Genomic DNA, 24100 nt, shown 5'->3' with positions numbered 1-24100 from the left:
TCATCAGCCCAGCTGCAATCTGCCTCCAAGTGTAGCTCTGAGCCAACTGGCTTTTTTCAGGGCCAAACTCCCTAGATGCTCTTCCGAAGACTTTAGACTCCCCCTCAACCAGCAGCTGGGGGCTCTGGAGGCCTGCTAGAGACACCGCGCTGCATGCCCCTATCTGGAGTTTCCACTACTCCTGCTCTGAAACACTCAGCCCTTACTTCAAGAGAGAAATTTGTTCTTGCTTTAAGAATTCCATCATTTGTACCAGAGACTTGCTTCCACCAGGAAACTCCTTTCTGCCTTGAAACACTGTTAACAAACCTTGAAAAAACATTGCTAGTCCCTGACCAAAGCCCTATGTTGAAACTCTAGCCCTTCCCCATCATCGCCAAACTCAGTGCCCATTATGACCCCCATTCTCTTTTTTGTTTGTTTTTCGAGACAGGGTTTCTCTGTGTAGCCCTGGCTGCCCTGGCACTCACTTTGTAAACCAGGCTGGCCTCAAACTCAGAAATCCGCCTGCCTCTGCCTCCCAAGTGCTGGGATTAAAGGCGTGCACTACCATGCCCAGCCATGACCCCCATTCTAATTGGCAGGGCCAAGGGAGTTTTTAAAGATAAAACAGCCTTGTCTGGAGAAACAACTTCAGGAGGGAGAAACTTCAGGCTTGCAACTGCTATAGATCCAGTAGTACTCCTCAAACCTCAAGTAAAAACTCAAGTATACCTCGCTCTTTCGAAGACACCCCTTCCTTACTCTGGATATTTCCTTCAATAGTTGAAATAAATGGTCCCATCTTATGAGGTCAGATGGGTCTCTTTTTCTGCTTCCTGTCTTTAAGCTGCCCCAGAAACTTAACACCCACCACCTCTGCCATTCACCCTCGGCCTGCTCCCAGTAGACTCCTTCAGAGGACTGTTGCCATACCCTACCATCTGTGGGTTTTGATTGGGCTCATGGCTGACATCCCAAAGGCTCTTGGTTGGCATCCTGCAGTCACTGAGAATCTTAAGGTTTCTACTTTCCCATTTGAATAGTTACTCTGGAGGGCCAAATGAAGTCCCTCCCCATCCTCATCTTAGCCTTTACTCTCACCTTACACGGATCATGTAGGTGGAAGCAAGACACGAACCCTACAGGAAAACTGACCGTCTCACCAGGAGGTGTGATACTTCCAGAACATCATTCGTGAAGACAAGCTATTGAGGAAGAGTAGGCCTGGGAACCAGGAAGCTTACGGAGGTTGGTCCCGTGAGAGCCTTCCCTTCCCCAACCCCTCCAATGTGTACGGATGTTTTATATGCATATATGCTGTGCACCACATGTGTCAGCTGAGGCCAGAAGAGAGGTTAGAGCCCTTAGAACTGGAGTTGTAAATGCTTATTAGCTGCCATGGGGGTGCCCAGAATTGAAACTAGGTCCTCTGGAAGAGCAGCCAGTGCTCACAGCTACTGAGACATCTCTCCAATCCTTATGGCCATTTTCTTGACTTTTCCCTAACCTAAGACGTAAATATACAGGAATCCATAAAGATGTGAGACAGAGCTCTAGGTTCCATCATCCAGAAACGAACAGATTTATGCTCTTCTCAAAGGTTTTTAAGCATGGCACTCAGAGTTTTACCGTATTCATCTTAAAATGGCTCCTACATATTGTAGAACAGAGCACTGCCTTTATGCTCCTTAGCCACCTCCCAGAAGTACCTTCTTCCCCATCAGAGCCATGCCTTGGTCAGACAATTGCTATGGATGTGGAAGCCCCTGGTAGGCCAGCAAAGGAATTGACCAACCATAGACACACAAAACGCATGTTAGCTGGTGCAGGAAATAGGTGACTAAGACGATGGTTCAAGGAGTTCCCTCTAGAATGAGAAAAAGGCTCTGCTCTCTGATTTGTTGTTTCTCAAGGCAGGGTTTCTCTGTGTAGCCCTGGCTGTCATGTAACTCACTCTGTAGACCAGGCTGGCCTCGAACTCACAGAGCTCTGCCTGCCTCTGCCTGTGGAGTATTGGTATGAAAGGCTACTGCTCTGTTGCTCCCTGACTTTTTTTTTTAACCCGAACACTATTGAAGCTAGAGATTGATCTGCAAGACCATCAAACACACAGTCAAATAACATTTCCTTTCACACAGTCATCTGAGGCGAAAGCATAAGAGCGTGGGGGGAGGAGGGAAAGAAAGGTTGGGTCCTTCTGTGACCATAGAAAGGATCTGGCTTCACACTGTCTTCCCTTTGTACTTCAACACTCTTTATAATCTCTCCCAATTGCTCTTTTGTCTTTGTGCATTTCTAAAGGAGCACCTTGCTTTTTGCCCTGGTTATCAGGAAGCCAACAAATCACAGTTCCTCCCAACACAGGAAGCAAAGGAAACAGGAAATGGGGCCAGACTATAAAACCTCAAAACACTCTCTCCAAGAGATTTCTGTCCCCTCTAAAGATGCCACCTCCAAAAGATTCCATAACCTTCTGTCACATCCTTACATGGCTTTAAGGACTGACCTGATTTGGGGGTGGGGGGGCAGTCAGGGAATAAATAGAAAAGAGGACACACAGGCAAGCTGGAGTTGGGTGGACAGGATACGATGGAGAAACCACAGCAGCCTGGAAGGACAGCACATTTATTATGTAGAGTCCAATGGGGTGGTGGGTTATTGCCTGGTGATAAGTAAGGAGGTAGGAATTGTGGTATGCAGCTGATCAGGAAGAGAGGTTGATCTAGTTTCAGTAGGCACAGTCTCTGTAGGGCACCAGTCTTCAGGCCGTAAGTACTCAGGGGGAGAAAGCTGCAGTGGAGAGTTCATACACACACTCTCACTAACACTTGCACTCAGAGCCCTAAGGAAGACTTTAGCATCCCTCTGACCTGCATGGGGATGGGGAGGGCACTTGGCCACTCCATGGGGCTGAGTCTATGCTCCTTGATATGGTGGTGTCCACATCAGCAACACACATTGGCTCAGACCTTCCAAGGATTGGCTACAACCTTCACCAACAGCACCAGCAACTGGACCGTAGACGCTGGAACATGATCATATGGGGGATCTTTTCTGTTCAAGTCTCAGCTTCCATGCAAGTCCAAAAAAGTAGAAGGAGAAGCTCTGCTCACTGTTAAGGCTCTAATGTCCTCTTTGTTTAGGACAAGTGAGATGGCTCAGTGGGTAATGGGACTTGTGACCTGCCACCAAGCCTGATGACTAGAATTCAATATCCAGGACACATGTGGTGGAAATGACCACAAGTTGACTGGTTCCTTACCTTCATGCACACAAAGTACAATAATATGAGAGAGAGAGAAAAAAAGGTTTTGTCTAATCCTCTGTCTTCTGAGTCCACCCAAGTGGGAGAAAGGCACCTTACTTCTGAGAATCAGCCCTGAAAAGAATGTGGGGGACAAAGACACAGATACCTGGCTGCTACAGTATCAACTCAGCATGAGGCTCTGGATAGACACAAAGGCTGCTTGTTGCACTGATTTCAGTCTGTCCCTCAGAACAGGAACAACACTGTTTCAGTAGGAGGGCCAACTAAAAAAGGAAGGAGCCTGTCTCACAGCTTCTCTGAGTAAGGGAGGAGGAACAGTATGTGCCAAGGCAGTATTTCTTTTACTTTTTTCTCTGTGGTGGCTTCTCCTTCCTGACTACGGGGTCCCCTGTATTGCTGGGGCTGGCCTGTAAGCCCCTAGGTAGGCCCACTGCCCCTCATGTCCTGGTTGTCCAGCTCCACATCTGGGTTTCTGGATGATAACTGTCTCCCTGCCCCAGCCCCTAACACACATACTCAAAGGCAGCATCTCCACCCAGCAGACAGCCTCCTGGCCTGTGCTGGTGACAGAGCCAGAGCAGGCACGAAGAAGATGAAGCCTTTTGTCACATCCCTGCCTAGGAAGAAAAGCCAAGTCTGGCTGGGGTGGGGAGGGGGGGAGGGGCAGGCCTTCTGCCTGTGAGATGAGGCTTTTCAGTACTGCTGCCTAAGTGCAGGAGCACAATACAGGAGGGGAGACAGGCCTGAGGGGAGGGACCCTCTGAGGAGACACTGCAGCCACCAGCACAGGCCAGAGCAGGAGCTGCAGCTGGCAGCTCCCCAGCCAGGCTGAATGCAGCTGCCCTGCCTCCCTTAAAGGGGAAGCCTCCACACAGAGGAGAGCCAGGGATTAAAGCTTTCATCAGCTCATCAGAGAGAGGCATTGTTACCAGGGAAGGAAGGAGTGGGATGTGGAACAAGAGCAAAGGCACAGGCAGCCAGCGGAAACACACACACACACACACACACACACACACAGAGAGAGAGAGAGAGAGAGAGAGAGAGAGAGAGAGAGAGAGCTAAACCCTGAGAGAAGCTCCCTGGACTATAGGGAGCTCACAGAAATACAGGTAAGTTCTTTCCTCTGTGTACCACAGCAGAGGCACATGGCAGTCTTCCTCCCTTGTGGGCGATGGGAACTTTGAGCACTTGATACATGCCAGGTTTGTTCAGCCTGAAGTTGTGCCAGATGTCCCCTATTCCTCAGCAACTTTCTGCAGACACTGGAAGGAGCTTGGAAGGATGCTCAAACAACTGCCCAGAATCCTGACCGCGGACCATTGCCTGGCCATTAGAGAAAGCTCCTGCTATGGTCCACAGACCTCCACATCTGGAGACTCAGGGGATGTTGCATGAGGAGATTCTACCCCTTGGGTCCACTTAAATAAAAGAGGGATTCATCCACTTCTCTCTGTTTTATATGTCGAATAGAAGAGCTGCACTCTTTATCAAACAATACCTTAAAAAGATGATGGCTCCTTGCCTAGCATCTTTTTAGTTTTGCATGGGAAGAAGTTACTTTACTGACAGCATACAGACCCACAATAGCCTCCCAAAAAATCACAGACATGTTGCTTTCAACTTCTATAGTGGATTTCAGGTCCGAACCTTCTTATCCTCAGCTCAGACTGGATTTTGACCCAGTCAGTAAACACCCCACATTCCTCAGTAACCTTTTGAAATGGCTTTGTTTGCCAGGAAAAGCCATTACCCTCTTATCTGCTCCTACCTCACTGCAACCTCCGGAATTAAGTCAAACCTCTAGCAGTTTTAAGCCCTGCACTAGTTCCAGACTCTTCCAGCTAATCTCTACTCTCAAAACCCTGGCAACAGCCAGTTTTCTTCTCCCCCACTTTAGGCCAGGAGAGTCCCCCAGCTGCTTTTTGCTATTTTCAGCCTTTTATCTACAACAAAATAATTCCCTCTAAGCATGGAATGGCATTGTCCATGTTTTTTGTTTTTTTTAATTTCACTGTGCCCTTTGCACACAGTTGTTTTCTTCAATGTTGCTGTCAACCCTAATGCTTCCAGCAAATGCTGTTTTACACACACACACACACACACACACACACACACCTGAGACAGGGCCAAGAGAGAAATATGTAATGTACTTAAGGATTAAAGCTGTATTTTAAGCGTAGTTTGTCAAAATTGGACTCCACAAGGAGTCCAAGGTATTGGCTGCAGGGTTTTCTCTAAAATGGGTGAAATTGAAAGGTGCTGAGCACTCACTAGGAAAACAAACTGAATTCATAGTTGTCAACTTTCTCAAGGCATATTATCAAGCCAGCTGCATGTTCCCAATGATAGTTCAGTGGGGAAACGTATGCTGGCAAAAGATGTTTCCAGAAAAATTTCTTCTTATAGCAGTTCCTGATCCCAGTTCCTGATGGTTCCACAAAGGAAGGTTCTGTGATCCATACAGCTTGGCTTGGAGGAACTCTTTGGTATTTGTTTTTTCTTTTCCTTTTTTCTTTTCTCGCTGCTATTCAACTGTGTGTGTGTGGGTGTGTCTGTGGTGCATGTGCGTGTACGTGTGCATGTATGTATGTACCATCCATTGGAGTCCCAGAGTCATGGTGGATCTTCCCGAGTTGCCCTCCCAAGTGCAGTGAGTAGAGTTGGCCACCCTGCTTGCCTGTATTTATTCTTTGCTTATTCATCACTATCTCATTCCTTTTTGTCTTCCTCCTCTTAGTTTCCATTTTAATCTTGCTTTGTCCTTCCCCCCTCCCTCTGCTTAAACATCCGTGGACAGGAAAGAAGGAGTGGGGGTGGCTGGACTTGTGATTCTGGGGCCTGTTTGGGTTTGGGCAGAAAGGAGAAATGATTAGTCATAAGAATCTGTCCAGCTGGGCACTGAAGTGTATGCCTTTAATCCCAGCACAAGACACCTGGGATTAACTCAGGATCTCAGGTCCACCCTGGTCTACATAGTGGTTCTAGGATGATATCGGTTACACAGAAAAACCCTAATTTCAAAAACCTAAAGTATAAACTTTTGATGGTTCTGCCTAAGCAAGGGATAATCTAGACAAAGTGGATGGGTTACTTACTTGGCAGCTTGGCAGTTGGTTTTTCCTATTAGGTGGGAAAGAACTGCCACCATCCATGCCCATCCCAGAAAGCAAAGTGGGTGAGAGACATGAACGCTAGGGGACTTTGCCTTGGAGCTCAGAGCCATCCTGGCATGAGACTCAGCCGCAGGGCTAGAATGTGCCAGAAGTCACAGAGGGAGACTGTAAACCTGCCACAGCATCAGTCACAGCTTGCCTGTGGGCAGGCCATGCTAGGATTTAGGCCGCCTCTCTAGCAGCCATTTCCTTCATTCTTTTAAACTGTGAAACTAGGAAGGTATTAACGTAATGTCAGGAATTTCTTGTGCATGCCCTGCTTTTAAGAAAGTCTTCAGTTTGGGGGTGGGAAGGAAAGGTACCTTGTTTTAGGTGATTAAAAAACTCCTCAGCTACAAGGGAACAAAATAAATGAAATTCCACAGTGGAATAAAAGACTGCCATATACCTTTTCTTTTTCTTTTTTCTTTTTTTAGTTTTTTGAGAAAGGGTTTCTCTGTGTAGTCCTGGCTATCCTGGAACTCACTGTAGACCAGGCTGGCCTCAAACTCAGAAATCCGCCTGCCTCTGCCTCCCAAGTGCTGGGATTAAAGGCATGTGCCACCACTGCCTGGGTCTCCATATACCTTTTCAAACTTCATTGTAATACTAGGAGGATACTGCAGAGAAACATCCCATTTGTTTTTGTCATTTTTTAGTTGGGCCATGATAACTTCTAAGGTGCAGTGGCTTTATCATGGTCTGCAAGGCCGGAATAGCTCTTGGCTTCCTGGTTATCACCCCAGCAGTGGTGAAGATGAGGGACAGCAGACAGGCTGAGCATGCTCTCTACCATGTGTAGAGGGTAGCCATGGCAAGGCCCGATAGCCTGGTAAATCTTATTCATGCTTGGGTGGCTTCCCAATTCAAGTCTCATATGTTCACTTTAGATTCCTTACACGAGGAAACAAATACACAGTACGGTATCTTAGCATTTTAAGTGTGAGGTTAATAAATAATACTTATAAAGGCTTATAAACAATACTTTAGGGGAAGGCAGTGTAGCTTAGTAGATACAGCGCTTGATTACCAGGCATGAACCCTGGGTTTGATCCCAAGTATGGTATGAACCATGTGTGGTAATTCTAGTACCAATGAGGACGAGGCAGGATTAGAAACTTAAGGTCAGGGCTGGCAAGATGGTTTAGTGGGTGTTTCAATTAGGGTTTCTAATAATGTAAGAAAATACCATGACCAAAACCAAATTGAGGATGAATGGTTTGATTTCATTTTACACTTCGAGAAAACAGTCGTTATTATACCATATAGTCCTACCTGACTAGCATAGCACCACTCACTAGGTCTTTCCACATCAATCAATAAGCAAGAAAATGTCTCATAGTCTTGCCTACAAGCTCATGTTATAGAACTATTATAGATAGAACTATTATAGATATGTCTGTTTGTGTATTCCCAAGATATCTCTTAAAGTAAGTGAACTGTGGCTCCTGAAAATTAAAAAAAAAAAAAAGGTACATATTTCTATTCCAAACGGGAAGAAAAAAGAATCAAAGCAAAGCAAACAAACATTTCAGCAATGCCAAACATGTGACACTTGATGTGTACGACCTCTGGGAGCCGCAGGGCCTCATCCACATCTCTGGCTCTACCCTTTGCAGCAAACACAGCTTGTCTCCTAGGTCAAACCTACTCTACTCCATGGCTTCTGCTGTCCTGTCATATCACAGCTGAGAAGTTTGGGGCCAGCTTGTCCCTAACAGTCACCCATTCACAAACAAAACAAAACAAAACAAAACAAAACAAAACAAAACAAAGCCAAAAAAATAAACCAACCTAAAAAGTCAACAAATGAACAGAATAAATTCTAAATAAGGAATATGCTTTTTTTTTTTGAGGCAAATATTCATGTAGGATAGATTGGCTTCAAAATAGCTACGTATACAAAAATTATCTGTTCTCTATTTCTCTTCTGGCATTCTTGTGTATACCTCCGGAGTTCGGAAATTACAGGTGTGTCCCACCACTATCAATTTTATGGGGTTCTGGTTATACGGAGTGGTTATTTTATGCAATGATGCAGATTGAACCTCAGGCATCATATATACTAGAAAAAAGACTACAAACTGAGCAACATAGCTAAGACTGGATCATGATTCCATTCTTTGATACCATTTATGGCAATTTTGTGTCTACTTAATGGACATTGGTACTATATATACTTCTAAAATTATTATTGGGAAAAGACATATTTTCACTCTTTCTTCCTTTTATTAATCTGGTATCTGTTGACTTTCCTGTGATTCTGATCTCACAAAACTTCTAGAACTTGGACTTCCTAAAGTCCTTTGATATTGTGCTAAAAGTGCTAAAGGAAATGGTAGTCAAGTTTCTTCGTATTTCCTTTTTCATTGACAGATGCCTTATATAAACCTCACATTAAGCAGTTGTTTCCCAAATCTTCTGGTGATTAATGTTCAGAAAACATCTGGAAGCCGGGTGGTGGTGGCACACGCCTTTAATCCCAGCACTTGGGAGGCGGAGGCAGGTGGATTTCTGAGTTCGAGGTCAGCCTGGTCTACAAAGTGAGGTCCAGGACAGTCAGGGCTATACAGAGAAACCCTGTCTTGAAAAACAAACAAAACAAAACAAACAAACAAACAAACAAAAAGAAGAAGAAAAAGAAAAAAGAGGAGTGTACATTTAAGTTTTGGCTAAATGGATTACGCATTAGTAAAGGAATAAGTGTTCTGACTGCGCTGGTAGCTGGGAACATTGAAGAACATCAGCTATGAAATCTTTGTGGCTTTGACAGAGATTGAAGCTAAGGTAGCTCTAGAAAATGATGGTCAGTTCTAATTCACTGGTATCAAAAAATAATTCAACTCTTACAACCTCATGGGTAGGATGGATCGTGTATTGTTTTTCTTGGTCTGATAACTTCAAGTTCAATTCTATGTCACACCTGACACTGATCCCTGTACCTAATAGAAAGAGAGCGGACCCCTACAAGCTCTTCTCTAATCCTGTCATGTACTCTATGGTGTGTCCCCAATCTCATAATAAATGAAAACATGGTAAAAAAAAGTTTTAACCAAAGAATAAGACAGCATGATATTTAGGGGGGAAAAATAACAAACAGAAAACAAAAATCCCACAAACCAAACCCCAAACCAATAGCATTCTTCACAGGACAGGAAGAAACCATCATAATACTTGTGAAGAAGTAGTCAGTCTGTTAAAGAGACATCTGGCCAGGAGGTATTAGTGCAGACCTTTAATCTCAGCGCAAAAGTAGGCAGACCTCTGTGAGATCAAGGCCAGTCTGATCTTTAAATTCCAGGGCAGCCAAGGACACACAGTGAAACCCTGCCTCAAAAAACAAACAAACACCTGCATTCTCTTCTTCATTAGAGGATCATCACAGTAATAAAAAACCCCTTTTGGGACTGGAGACATGACTCAGCAGTTAAAATCAATAGTGGTTACTCTTCAGAAGATCAAGTTTAGAACACAGGTCCCCAAATGGAGGAACTAGAGAAAGTACCCAAGGAGCTAAAGGGAACTGCAACCCTATAGGTGGAACAACATTATGAACTAACCAGTACCCCTCAGAGCTCTTGACTCTAGCTGCATATGTATCAAAAGATGGCCTAGTCGGCCATCAGTGGAAAGAGAGGCCCCTTGGTCTTGCAAACTTTATATGCCTCAGTACAGGGAACACCTGGGCCAAGAAGTGGGAGTGGGTGAGTAGGGGAGTGAGGGGGGAGGGTATGGGGGACTTTTGGGATAGCATTTAAAATGTAAATGAAGAAAATACCTAATTAAAAAAAAAGAAGATCAAGTTTAATTCTCAGCACCATATGACAACTCACAACCATCTGTAATTCAAGTTCTAGAGAATGTGATGGACTCCTTTGGTACCAGGACTGTACACAATACAGATATAAATGCATGCAAAACAAAACCAAACAAACCTAGTGTGTGGTGGTTCCTGTCTACATTTCAGCATTTGGGAGATGAGTGCAGAAATATTACACACTTAGGCTTATCCTCACATAAAGCTAGCAAGTTCAAATACATCAAAACAAATCACCAAACCAAACAAACAGACAAACAAACAAACGAGCAGGGAAAAACAAATCTTAAGAATAAAATAAATGCTGTCCGGGCAGTGGAGGGATATAATCCCAGAACATGGGAGGCATAGGCAGTGAGATATTTGAGAGTTTGAGGCCAGCCTAGTCTACAGAGAGTTCCAGTATAGCCGTGGAGAAACCCTGGCTTGAAAAAAAGAACAAGAATAACAACAAAAGCTACAGATCAAAAATATTGCAACAAAATGAAAATTGCCTTTCATAAGCTTATTAGCAGACTGAACCAAGCCAAAGAATCCCTGACAATGAGACTATATTAGAAAATTTCTAAGAGATAATTTTCAGCGAGATAGATTAGCAGGTAACAGCACTTGCTGCTTAATAATGTGGATCAGAGTTTAGATTCTGCTACCTGTATCAGGTGGCTGGCAAATGCTTGTACCTCCTTCTTCAAGGAGTTGAAGTCCTTTTCTAGTTTCCTTGGGTACATGCATACGCGCACACACACACACAGACACACAGAGGGAAGGAAGAGAGAGAGAGAGAGAGGGAGAGAGAGAGAGAGGGAGAGGGAGAGGGAGAGGGAGGGAGAGAGAAAAGAACATCATATAACTGGGACAACTAGAGAATATACACATGTATAATGAGATCACTAGAGAGGACTGAAAAAAAAAGAGAAATATTTGAGTAAGCCAGGCAGTGGTGGCACATGACTTTAATTCTAGCACTTGGGAGGCAGAGGCAGGCGGATTTCTGAGTTCAAGGACAGCCTGGTCTACAGGGTGAGTTCTAGGACAGCCAGAGCTATACAGAGAAACGCTGTCTCAAAAAAAAAAAAAAAAAAGAAAGAAAGAAAATAAAAGAAAGAAAGGAAGAAAATAAAAGAAAGAAAGGAAGGAAGAAAAAAATATTTGAAACACAAGGGCCTAAGATAATCGCTCAATTCATATCAGAACCACGAGCTTAGAGAACCTGGCACGGTTTAAAAAAGATTCAAAATACAAAATGAAGTATACTCCTAACACTGAGAGTGAAGTGTCATTGAAGAATGTTCATCAGGTACTACCTCAAAGGGCTGGAGATGATTGGTGAATGCTTTGATTCTTCATTCCTCCTAGGACACATATCAAGCCCCCAGAATTTCTCTCTATCCAGTTGCACCAGTGTGAGGAACTTGACAGTGTCAAGTCATCATATTCAAATTACAGAAGGCCAAAGAAAAATCTTGAAAGACTCTTGGCTGGGGCTAGAGGACAGCTATAGAGGAACTTTTCCTTAGCAACCATTTCAGCAAAGACAAAACGGAGAGATATGCTAAGTGCTCAAAGGTGAGGAGAAGTGACAGGAGCAAGCTGACGGGTGTAATAGTGAGCTAGCCTTTATCCAGCCTTCACAGAACAACTTAACAACCACACATTCTAAAAGCAAGGTGTGTTTATAGAGAGGAGTGCAATACCAAGGACCTGTACACAGGATTCCTGTGTAGCCTTGGCTGTCCTGGAACTCACTGTGTAGACCAGGCTGGCCTTGAGCTTGCAGAGATCCTCCTGCCTCTGTCTCCCGAGTGCTAGGATTAAAGGTGAGCTACCATGCAATGCATGGCTTTGCATCTGCACGGTCATTTATATGGAGCAGAGGAGCAGTCTCACTTTCCTGACACCGTCAAGTTCCTCACACTGGTGCAACTGGATAGAGAGAAATTCTGGGGGCTTGATATGTGTCCTAGGAGGAATGAAGAATCAAAGCATTCATCAATCATCTCCAGCCCTTTGAGGTAGTACCTGATGAACATTCTTCAATGACACTTCACTCTCAGTGTTAGGAGTATAATGGATGATGAAAGCCAGATCATGAGGACAATGAAGAGCACAGGGGAGGAATGGGGGGCTCTCAGCAGCCAAATCCGTACTAAGCCAGGAGTGCAGACTGTTTAGCTGACAGTCAACGAAGGCATAGAGTGTGCATATCTCCAGCTGATCCAAATTTATCTCACTGAACAGCAGCTGACATGGTCTCCCAGGAGACCATGAAGATCTAAGTGTTAGTACTGAGCTCAGCAAAGAGAGCAATTTCCAGTCTACAGTGCAAGGCTTGGCAGTCAGCCAGGCTTTCAGCAACTGGCAAGGCTCTCCCAAGCCAGTGTTGCTCTCTGCAGATGGTGTGAAACGGCACAGTGGGCAACTGTCTTAGAGGGATGGTTCAGGCAGTAGGAGGCCACACATGATTCTGACACTGCGCCATCAGGAGGAAGAAAATGAGAGAAACTTGTGTCATCATCTCTTCATGGCAGTGCAGCGACCTGGCACAAAACACCTAGAAAGGGAATGTGCGATTGGCAAATGACACGATTACATTTTCCCACAGTGGAAAGTCGTGAAGGACATGGACACACACACACACACAACACACACACAGGCAAAGCTTGACACATTTCAGAAAATCTTTAAAACTTTCTGTTTTCTGTGTTTGCATATGTTAGTGTAATATGCATGTGCACCACATTTGTATAGGTGAATGTAAAAGGCAAAAGCTGCATCAAGTTACCTGACTCTGGAGTTACAGATGGTTGGGAGCCATCTTGTGGGTCGATTACAGCTCCTATTCCTAGAAATCGTTTTTTTAAGGCTGATTGAGTATTTTTTTTTCCTGCACCAAAAAATATCTGTAAAGATCGCAAGAGGAGGCTCCTTCTCCAAATGGACAGTTGCTCACACAGGGATACAAGAACAAAGTCAGGAAAAACATGAAGCTATCAGAGTCACAAAATAAACTCCCGTAACCCTTAGAATATGCAGGTTTGTGCATTACCTGTAAAGAATTCAGAATAGCCATCTTAAAAAAGCTCAGCCAGCTGCAGGAAGACAGGGAAAATAATGAAATCAAGAAAACAATACTTGAATCTATGATGGGGAGCCCCCACCCAGATGATCAGTCAGACACAGTTCATAGCCAATAGAATGTCTTTATATCAAGCGGGCTGGCAGCACACTTAAGAATTTGGATTTTTAGTGAATGTTCACAGCACAGGGTTTCTGAAGGCAACGTCCACATCATAGCACCTTGCTATGCAGCTGCAAGGGGGGTTCACAGAAGCAATTAACTAATGGAACCTAAAATAAACATTTTCCATACAGTAAGTTAACAGAGGGAAAATTAGCTAGGGCATCTTGACCTCGGGTCCCCAGATTAGACTAGTAATTTTCCATGGGATACTCCATCGAGGATCGTGCCTTGTCATAAATCAAATGAAAAGTTCAAAAATCAGAACAGCAAATGAATTATGACAATGTTAACTGAGCAGGAAACCTTCAACAGTATGCTTGATCATTTGACTTGAAGTTCGGTTGAAATTATACCATCAGAGAAGAAAGAAGAACAAGAAAACAAAACCTAACAACAAAAAACCTGGAATATGAATGTAGCTCTGTGGAGACCAGGAAGGCCTCAAGTGAAGTTCCAAGTTAATGTGCACTGCTGGCACTGAAGGTTGCCACCAAAACAGCAGATCAATGACCACAGCCTCAGACCCATGGAGAAATGACAGAGCCTTCTCCTCAGGGACACGTCCAGCATGTGCAGAAAATGTTGACCTCTACAGAGAATGCTCCTATTAAGATTATGAAAATGCAATCTGGGAGTCCACAATGTATTTGGACTGTCAGAACATAGAACCCGAAGCTACCAAATGACGCTGCTAATGACTATAGTGGAACACGTTTCCTTGGTGTATTCTGGGGCATCTTTTGGATATATGTCCAGTAGCTGGGGCTTCAGGTGGAACTATTTTCACTTTTCTGAGGAACCACCAGACAGAGTTTCGAGAGTGGTTGCACAAATTTACAACCCCACCAGCAACGGAGCAGTGTTCCCCTTTCTTTACATCCTCAACAGCATGTACTGTCACTCGAGTTTTTGATCTTAGCCATTCTGATTTGCATTTCTGTGGTGACTAAGCATGTTGAACAGTTAAGTTCTCAGTCATCTGGGCTTTCTCATAAAAAAAATAACTTTTATCTGCATTTATTTTGTGCTGAATTTATTCCTACAAATTTCTGCTTCTTCAGCTTTTTCTGGGATATCTTTCTCTTCTGTGCATTTCCTTCTCTGGCTTTGGAACAATTTCAGTGAGGATTTTCTCATTGTGTCAGGGCAATCTCATGCATGGCTGAATCTGCAATGACCTCTGTAAAGTTGTCTGAGCATCTTAGGAGTTTTGTTCACAGGCTGTGTTCAATGACCAGAGAATCCACACCTAGACCCTTATGTCCAGCATTAGTATCTGCATTTTTAAGCATGTACACCAGGGTGGAGAGATTCTGGGGGCAGGGAGTTCTTGGGAGCCTAAGACAGGACAGGTTTTAGAAGTTCACGTTCAGGTGAGCTACATAGTGAATTTCAGGGTAGCTCAGGGTTAAAAACCAATAACAACAACTAACACATCGAGAAACAACTAGAAACAAGTGAATCTTAGAAAAAATAAAAGTTTTATTGACAATTATATTAAATATAAATATTTGAGGGTACATATATGCTGAAGATGTGGGAATGAAAAAAGACACTTGATATAAATGGTAAATACAAGCAAGGAGATATGTTAAGTCAGCAGTATCACAAGAGACAAAGAAGAAGCCAATCAGGATGTAGTAAATGCCTGTGCTCCCAAGAAGATGTAAGCACACAAAGCAAGTAGATGTCACTTCAACAGTGGAGAGGGCACAGGCCGGAAATTAGCAAGGAAATACCGAAAGAAAAAAATGTAAGTGCAAATGAACTGAAAGCATCCAGAACATTCCATCACTAAAACGACATACACCTTATCAAGCACATACAAAAATTGCTGCAGCTCGAATTCAAGGCCACCCACAGTCGAGACAAATTTAGAAAGATTGAAATAATTTAAAGTAATGCCTCTAACCTTAAAGTGATGAAATAAGAAATCATAACAGGAAGGTGTTTGGAAATTTTACAAATACAAGGAAATGACACAACATACCCCTGAACAATCAGTGGGTCACAGAAGTAATCAAAAGGGAAGCAAAAACTATCTGGAGACAAGTCAAAATGTAAACACAACACATTTCAGGCTTTGAAACAAAGGGAAAGGAATTCTAAAAGGGAAGCTTATAGCAATAAACTACAACATCAAAAAAGAACGCTGAAGCAAACCGTATACCTCATGGGATTGGACAAAGGAACAAATTATGTCCAAATCTACTAGTTGATGGGAAATAATAAATGTAGAACATAAATAAATTATTTCCCTTTGACCACCAAAATTGTTTTTTCACCTATGACTGAAATTTGCAATTCTCGGGGTACACACATACACCCACACCACAGAGACACAGACAAACACACTCACACACCCAAAGTTTTTAAGAACAGGTGACATATATTCAAGGCTTCAACTGGCTATGAACTTGAGAACGACTCTGAACTGCTATTCTTTCTAGTGTTCTTCTCAGAGTGCTGGGGATACAGGTTTGTACAATGATGACACATCATTGAATGCTAGACAACCACTTATCCAGGGTATGCCTTCCAAATGAAGAAAAGCTCAGGACCACTCACTGCTGAATTCTACCATATAACAGAAAGGACTTCATCCAAGCACATTCTGTGAATATGCAAAATATTTTGTCCTTGATTAACATAAATCCTCAATAAAATACTTGCAAACTAAATTCAAGAACACAATGAAAAGACAACAGAGCATAATAAACTGGTTTCATTTAAAAGACGGTTTCATAATACAAAAAAAAATGAAATATTTCACATACATAGAATCAAGGTCAGAAATCACATGATCATCTTTTTTTTTTTCTCTTTTCATCCAACCACTTTTATTGGACAATAATGATGAAAGAACTTTATTCTCTACCCAAGATATAGCAGATGGGCTGTTATTGGGTTTTATTGCTAGAGGCAAGATTCTGTTACAAAGACGAAAGAGACAGACTCCAGTGCCTTTCTGAAAATAACTGCTATTACTCTTCCATGCAAAAACATGGATTTCCTCAGAACTTGTACCTAAGACTGACAGAAGGAAGGTGGCTTTTTTCAGTAGAGAATGACTACTGGAAAATTCTCTAATTCTTTCTATTGTATGTGGGGTATTATCAGTATTGTTAAAATACAGAATGTCAATCAGGAAAATTCAGTCTGAATGCAAGACTTAGTATTTCACCCACAATGTACAGAACTCATTGTTATCACTATAGGAAGGAATTGTGACCCCTTTTTCTGCTTTGGTTAAAGAATCTCATTCTCATCTGGATAAAGTTTGCACTTTCATATTAGCTATTGTTTATATTGTTTGCATTGCTCATTACAAATCTTGTTACAGCATATATATGAATGTATGTGTATATATATATATATATATATATATATATATATATACACATCTATATATAATCTAAAGATTCTCCAACTTTTTAAAAGATTTTAATTTATCTGTGTGTGTGTGTGTACACATACATGTCTGAGTGCTTGAGGAGGCCAGAAGAGGATGTTGGATCCCCTGGAGCTGAAGTAACGGGGCCATTGTAAGCTGCCTTATGTAGGTTCTGGAAACTAAACTCTAGCCCCAAGCTATCTCTCCAGGCTCCAACATAAACTTTTTAAACAGATTTGAGTCCTAATATTGGAGACAGTCATCCCCCCCCCAAAAAAAAACCACTGCTTGATGTGGGGGTACAAAGTCTGATCTGTAAAGCCCCTGAGTGATATACCTGGGTGCAGGTAGACCTTGGAAAGTGCCAGCTGCTGCCCCAGAAAAACTATCCAAATGGCACGATGCCAGCAGAGTAGTGTCCCAGTCCACAGGGTCAAGTGCTTAGAACCTGATGCTTCTGTGGCATGGCACCCAGATAAAAACCATCGACATCAGCATTGAGTCCCCAGATTCCCCTGTGCACCTTGAACTGTCTTTGAGGGTGGCCGGTGAAAAAAGAAACATGGAGAACTGAGCCTGTCCTAGAATGACTACATTTGTTCCAGAAGACTAGCAAGGGTTACATCCACAACTGTGATGACAGACACTGTCCTTCTGGGACTTCAGAGATCTGGGGTTCAGAAGAAGACATCAAAAAGGACAACCAGAAGGAACACGAAGGAGCATCAACCAATCTACAGCAATGATAGTGTTTTAGAGAAACAGGCAGAATCTCTTTACAGCCCAGGGCTAGGCATAGCGAGGTGAAAACTGGGCCAGCCATCAGCCTTTCAGGCCCCCTGCCTGCAGCTCAGTTGTAGGAAAGGTAGTCGATGAGGCGGGGAGGGATGTTCAACTTGGCGACTTTCTCTAGTCCTTGGACAGGTGGCCTTCCTCAGGCTCACCCTGCAGAGCTGTGAGAGGCTAAGAGGTGTCTTTTCATAGTACTCAAAGCACTTGGCCGGGGCACTGCTGCTCCATGTGTAGTCCGAGGGCTTCTTGCCCCGGTTGTCCCGGGTGTAGATGTTGCCTCCAAACTCTATGAGCATCTCAATGAGGTCAACGTTCTTTACCTTGGCTGCATGATGAAGCGCAGTCTCATGAAGTTTGGCTGCGTTCACATTGGCCCCTGCATTGAGCAACACTTTGACACAGTTCAAATGCTCCCAGGCACAGGCAACATGTAGAGGCGACCCAAAATGGCAATCGTGGGCTTCCAGGTTGGCCCCAACGTCAATAAGAAGCCTCACGCATTCAGAACTCCACTTTCGTACTGCTGTTCATCACCAAGGATGTCAGGACTGGAACTCAAGCAGGTCAGAAAGCAGGAGCTGGTGCAGAGGCCATGGAGGGATGTTCCTTACTGGCTTGCTTTCACATGATCATCTTAATAGATGCTGACAATGCTTTAAGAAGAATATTATCTGAGTATAAGTGCTATACTCAATGCAGAGACAACACAATGCTGAAAGGCGTCTACCTGAAACTGTTTTCTCAGCAATGAGGAATGACATAGGGCTGCCCCACCCTCATACTATTTAGTCAATATAGTTTTGAAATCTTAGCTACAGAAATGAGACACATACCATTGCCTCCTGCAGCTTCTCTGTAAGTAATATTAAACATGATGAGAACTATATTAAGAATTTCAGCCGGGCGTGGTGGCGCACGCCTTTAATCCCAGCACTCGGGAGGCAGAGGCAGGTGGATTTCTGAGTTCGAGGCCAGCCTGGTCTACAAAGTGAGTTCCAGGACAGCCAGGGCTATACAGAGAAACCCTGTCTCGAAAAAAAAAAAAAAAACCAAAAAGAATTTCATGCATGCTTGCCCTCTTGCTCTCTCTCCTAGTGCTCATGGACAACCTCTACTCCTCCCTCCATCTCTCTGTCTCTCACTCTGCCTTTCTTTGTCTCTACTGCCTCAACTCCCTTCCCATGTTGTAAATAAACTCTATTCTATACTAAAAAAAAATTCCATGCATAAGAGATTTATAAATATCAAACAAGTATAAATAAACGTAACCAAGATCTCTGAAATGAAAACTGTAAAGCAGATTAATACACTAGACACTGCCCAACACTAAACATAGAGTAAGTCATATTAATTGAAGTGATCTACAAATTAAGTGAAAATTTAAATATTCATCAGATAACTAGTGTAAAATCTTGCAATTCGTATGAAAAGAGCCAAGGCAATCCTCAGACCAACGAATAACATCAATATCACACTTCAGATTACACTGCATAGACACCTAACATGGATGTCGCAGAAAACCTCTATTAGCATGATTGGTAGTGTTTTATGCACATAGATGTTCTATCTGCATGTCTCTGTGTCTCTATACCATGTATGTGCATATTCCATGCAGAAGCCAAAATAGGGTGCTGGGAATCCAACCAAGGGCTCCTGAGCCATCGCTCCAGCCACCCACCTGAATAAGTTTATTAAAATAGCTGACATAGGATCTGCAATGGTGAACTGCCATATTAGGTACCACGGGCATCTATCTCGTATGTTTGAAAGCCATAGCCATCATTCAGCTCCCTTACCAAAGTGGGAGCCAATGGCATAGAGCTCAGTTGTAAACTGAGGCTCACCCTGTCTCCCTCATTTCAACAAAAGTTCCCAAAGTAAAAGTAGGATACCCACTGGTACAATATCTCTGCCTTTCACGCTATACAAAGAATAGTGCAAAATGGATAAAACACCTTAAAATAAAGCCACAAACTACAACTCGTATAGGAAACTGGAGAATACTTGGAATTAATAGCATAGGCAATAATTCTTCAAAAGACTACAACAGCTTAAGAAATAATAGCAAAGTTTGATAAATGGGATCACACGAAAGTACAGTGCGCAGCAAAGGAAAGAATGGCAGGTCTTCTGACAGAATTAATATGTGGAAGGTGGGAAGAATTAAACACCAAAAGGAAAGGAAACTCACCCATGTTGGGCAGCTGAAAATTGCCTGTAACACCAGGTCCAGGCGAAATCTGATACCTTTAGTGTCTGGCTACTATAATCATATTGACTCATACACAGAGCTAAGGACAATTATACCTAAAATTACCTATGAACTTTGCTCGTAACTGTCAGAAGCAGAAATATTCCACATGTTAAATAACTAGAGAATGGTCTAATGCCCATCAGCATGGGTAAAACTCAATCACATTTAGGAAGTGAGAGCAGCCAGACTCCAAACTCTAAACATTACATATGATTCTACGGATTTCACTTTCTAGAAGTCAAAATATTAGCTATGTTTATCAATCAAATTAGTCGTTCCCATGCAAAGGGGTAAAGAGTGACTGAATTTAGAAGACTTCCAACTGCTCGGTATGATGGCACATATGCAATTCCACTACACAACTCAATAAAAGGCAAGGCAACACACCCTCTCCAGGAAACAACCCCCAGCCACAAAAGCAGTCTGCATGGACTGAAGATATGCAACTACATATATTTTACAATCTATAGAGCTACAATCAGATACCAACAAAATGTTACAAAGAGAAAATGTTATATTTCAATTGTTTAATGAAATATCCACATTTATTAACTACAGGCAGGAAGTTGTACAAGCATATTGAGAATACCTCAACAGCACCTTTATGATACCCCAAGTATTCAAATAAAGAAAATAATTGGCAGAAATTAATTCTAAAGAAACAAGATATATAAATATTAATGTACAATGTATGTTACATTTTATATAAAAAAATTGGGAAAGTCCAAATTGTACAGTAATATGGTATGATCTAATAAAACCTGAAGTACATATTAGATGTAGATTTTATATTGTACTAATCAAAGGATATAACATAGAAATATACTTTTGAAAACTCGAATTTAAGATATATAAAAAGTATGATGGCTATTCTGTTCTGAAATTATGCTGCATCCATACTCAAATTTTTATAATTATTTTGTGGGTTATAGAACTATGCCTGTTCACAACTTTCAAAATGTTGATCATGTTACTTTCACTGAGGGAAAATAAATTCCTTTTTCAATAGAATAAAAAAGTCCAGTCCAATTGAATTAAGTTACTTTCTTAATGGTCTTCAATCAACACGTCATATTCTTGTCAACTGGGTGTTGGTTCTTTTGCTCCTTCAGGTATTGGACTAATTCACGAGATGATAAAATTTTTAGTTCAATGTGCCCAGTGAGCTGAAAGTGGGAAGAGCATTGAGAGTCACCGGAAGAGCAATATCTATAATGTAAGTGCATAAGAGCTGCCCTGTGTTAAATGTCTTCCATGACAAAAATCATAGTCCTTCCCTGAAGTAGCTCTTGTCTGTTGGGTGTTCCACCATGCATTTCAGGATGACAAGTATTAGGTAGATTAACCTTTGATGTTAAGACAGCACTAAGGATGTCTGGAGCCTGTCTGCCTACTGGACATAAACTGTACTTCTTTAATCAGTTAATTACCACTTCTTCTATATCTTGTCCTTAAGTCTTTAAATACCTGTATCAGAATTCAATCAAAACCTTGTTTTGGTTTCTTTCCCAATTATGTAAATAGAAATCTCGAAAAAAGGAGTAACATGTAACAAGTGTTGAGAAGCGGTCTATGAATCCCTCACAAAAGAAAGACATCGCATTCACTCCATTTCCTATCGGAAACAATTATCTCCCCAAACATCAGCATTTGTTATTTGGTCACAGCACTTCATAACTTCCCTCTCCATCTTCTTGGGGCACCACTCCTTTCGTTCTATCCAGAGAGCAACTTGGGTTCCAATCCGCACACTCACTGATTCATGATTCAGCTTTGCACAGATCCAGTACTGGGCAGGGAAAGAAGATTGCTGAAACACATTTGGGTTGGGTAAAGAGAGGCAGGAGTTAAGGAGTCCACACAGGAATGAGGAGGCAAGACCGAGGGTAATAAACACAATAAAGCTTGACTCAGGTGTTCTGGGAATTCAATGTAGAATAATTGAAAGTCAAGACTTTTCACACCTAAGTTCTACCCTACCCATCCTACGAGACTTAACCAAGAGTGCCAAGGGCCATGATTGTCTTATAAAGCCTAATTCCTACAATATTTTCTTACAGAGCTCCTGTTCTTATATAAAGCTTCTTTAGTTGTCAACATGACATCAAATGGCTGGTATCAGACTAATAAACAAGAATGTTCTGTATTGTAGGAGCAACCATGATAATGTCTGCATTTACCTTCAAATCCACTGCCCACACTCTTCGTTCTAACTTGGTATTTCGGTGCTATCTTCTGATATTTGGGCCTGAGGGATTTTTCATTGTTGATGTCTAACAGTCTAACACAACAAAGATTTCTGTCTTATTTTGCGTATAAGGACATTAATGCTGTGGAAAAGAATGGTTAACGTAAACAAAATCATAAGACAGGGATAGCATGTGACTGAGAACAGGCACCTGTGCTCTATAAGGCTAACCACTTGGTGTATGAGGTTCTGTGTGGCTGTGGTTACCTCGGACAGTATTTTCCATTTTTCTCCCTTGTCTAAGCCCCAGGGGCAAATATAAAGCAGGCCAAATTTCTAAAGGACCAGTCATGAAAACTATGATTATTAAATCAGCGTTGAAGTAAACACAGCAGGGTCTTTTCCTCAGGAGCTGGGTCAGTAAAAAGTAGTATGAGGATGAACTGTGCAATCCAGCCAGGCTCTGTCAGTTCCCTAGACTTTCTTGTGTGGTTTACTTTCTAAAAACTCAATTCCATCTCTCTGTCATCCCAAACAGCCAAGGGAAATTCTACATGAGTTGAATGTTTTGTGATACTAGAATGGTTTCTATCAGTGGTGGTGTAACATGCTAATCTTCATCCCTCTATAGTTTATCTTAAAAGATGAATTAGAGAACAGTGCAACTTTCTAATGAACATGTGCCCATGTCTATAATCCTAACAATTGTGAGGCAGCAGCAGGATTGCTACAAGACTGGGGCCTCCTCCATCTTTGTAGGTAGTTACTAGCTAGCCAGGATTACCTAGCAAGAAACAAAGAAGGAAAACCATGAATCTTGTGCTTTTTGGAGTCCATGTCAAACCTCAAATCCTTTCAAGACCACTCCAAGTTGTCTTCTTTATATCTCTGCGTGCTCCAGTGAAGAGATGGATCCTTTCATAGAAAGCTCTTCTAGCAGGCTGTACATTCTGCCCTCTGTGGTGCTTTGGAGGAACACCGTGGCCCTAGCTCATGTATCAGAACACTCATATCCCAGGTGGTGGTAACATTTGGGAATGTAATGGGACCTTTCAGAAGGAGAACCTTGCTTGAAGTGTGCCACTAGGGGCAAGACTGAGGTTTTCTACCCTGGTTCCACTTCCTGTTCTCACTTAGCTTACCACACTGAGGCCATGCCTGCTCTGTTACTATATCCTTCTGGAGCTATGAGCAGCAATAAAATTATAAATGGAGGTATGGGGAAAGCGGGTAAAGGAAAAATGAATACCAACCATAACAGCACACCCCAGATTTTAAAGACGAAGCTCCTACTCAGTGATCACTGTAGTCCAACCTAGGGAGTAATCGGTAGCAATTATAGTAACAACAACAGAGATGCAACAATGACAAGCAGGCATTTCCAAAACACAGGCATAAATACAGTATTTCATAGAAAATATCACATTTATGGCACATGAGCTATTATCCCTTCCACACCCTCAGGATAGAAAAGAACCAGATATGGAATCCTTTTAATAAAACACAGTCGAGGCACGGATTATCAATCAATTGGAATTGGTTCGAAAGGTAAAATATATCCACTATGATTATACTACACAGAACACAGGAATGAGCTGCAGAAATAAGCACGCTGCGGAGAGCTTGAACGTTGAAGGCCACTGGCAGGAACAAGCTGAGCCCATGGAGATCACAGAGCAGGCGCCCAATTAATGTCTGTTGATGATTCATTTTTTCATTCAACAAACATTTAATGAGGCCTACAATGTGCACCGGATTAGGCACTGTGAGTACAAAGTCACCATCCTTGCCCTTACGGATTAGTTTGATAGACGATAGCCATAACCTCGGACAATGATAATACAACCTGCTAAGTGCTAGAACACTTAGCAGGTTGTATTATATCCACCCGAGTAGGATTTCTTCAGAGGAACACCACTCCAGGTTGCTGCGCGATCCATGAAGTTCTCCTGATCACCAAGGCCAGCTGTTGTTTCTTGCTCTCCAGGGTTGATGGTCACAAGAACTAACAT

General features: G+C 42.5%; 1 long non-coding RNA gene and 1 pseudogene across 1 annotated transcript in view; one reads left to right on the top strand and one right to left on the bottom strand.

Moving 5' to 3' along the window:
* Positions 1 to 21103, top strand: part of LOC110287378 (uncharacterized) — an 80297-nt gene extending 59194 nt beyond the window's left edge. Inside the window, exon 5 of the long non-coding RNA XR_015047157.1 lies at positions 21013 to 21103. This is a non-coding gene — a long non-coding RNA (uncharacterized LOC110287378). The remainder of the gene's footprint in view (positions 1 to 21012) is intronic.
* Positions 16890 to 18173, bottom strand: LOC110286322 (ankyrin repeat and SOCS box protein 13 pseudogene; annotated as a pseudogene).
* Positions 21104 to 24100: the final 2997 nt, after the last annotated feature.

The sequence above is a fragment of the Mus caroli genome, unplaced genomic scaffold (assembly GCF_978045245.1).
Source record: "Mus caroli unplaced genomic scaffold, Mus_caroli_1 scaffold_5, whole genome shotgun sequence".
In the NCBI taxonomy this organism is placed as follows: Eukaryota; Metazoa; Chordata; class Mammalia; order Rodentia; family Muridae; genus Mus; species Mus caroli.
The sequence above is the reverse complement of the archived record's forward strand: the minus strand, read 5'-3'. Positions and strand labels throughout refer to the sequence as shown.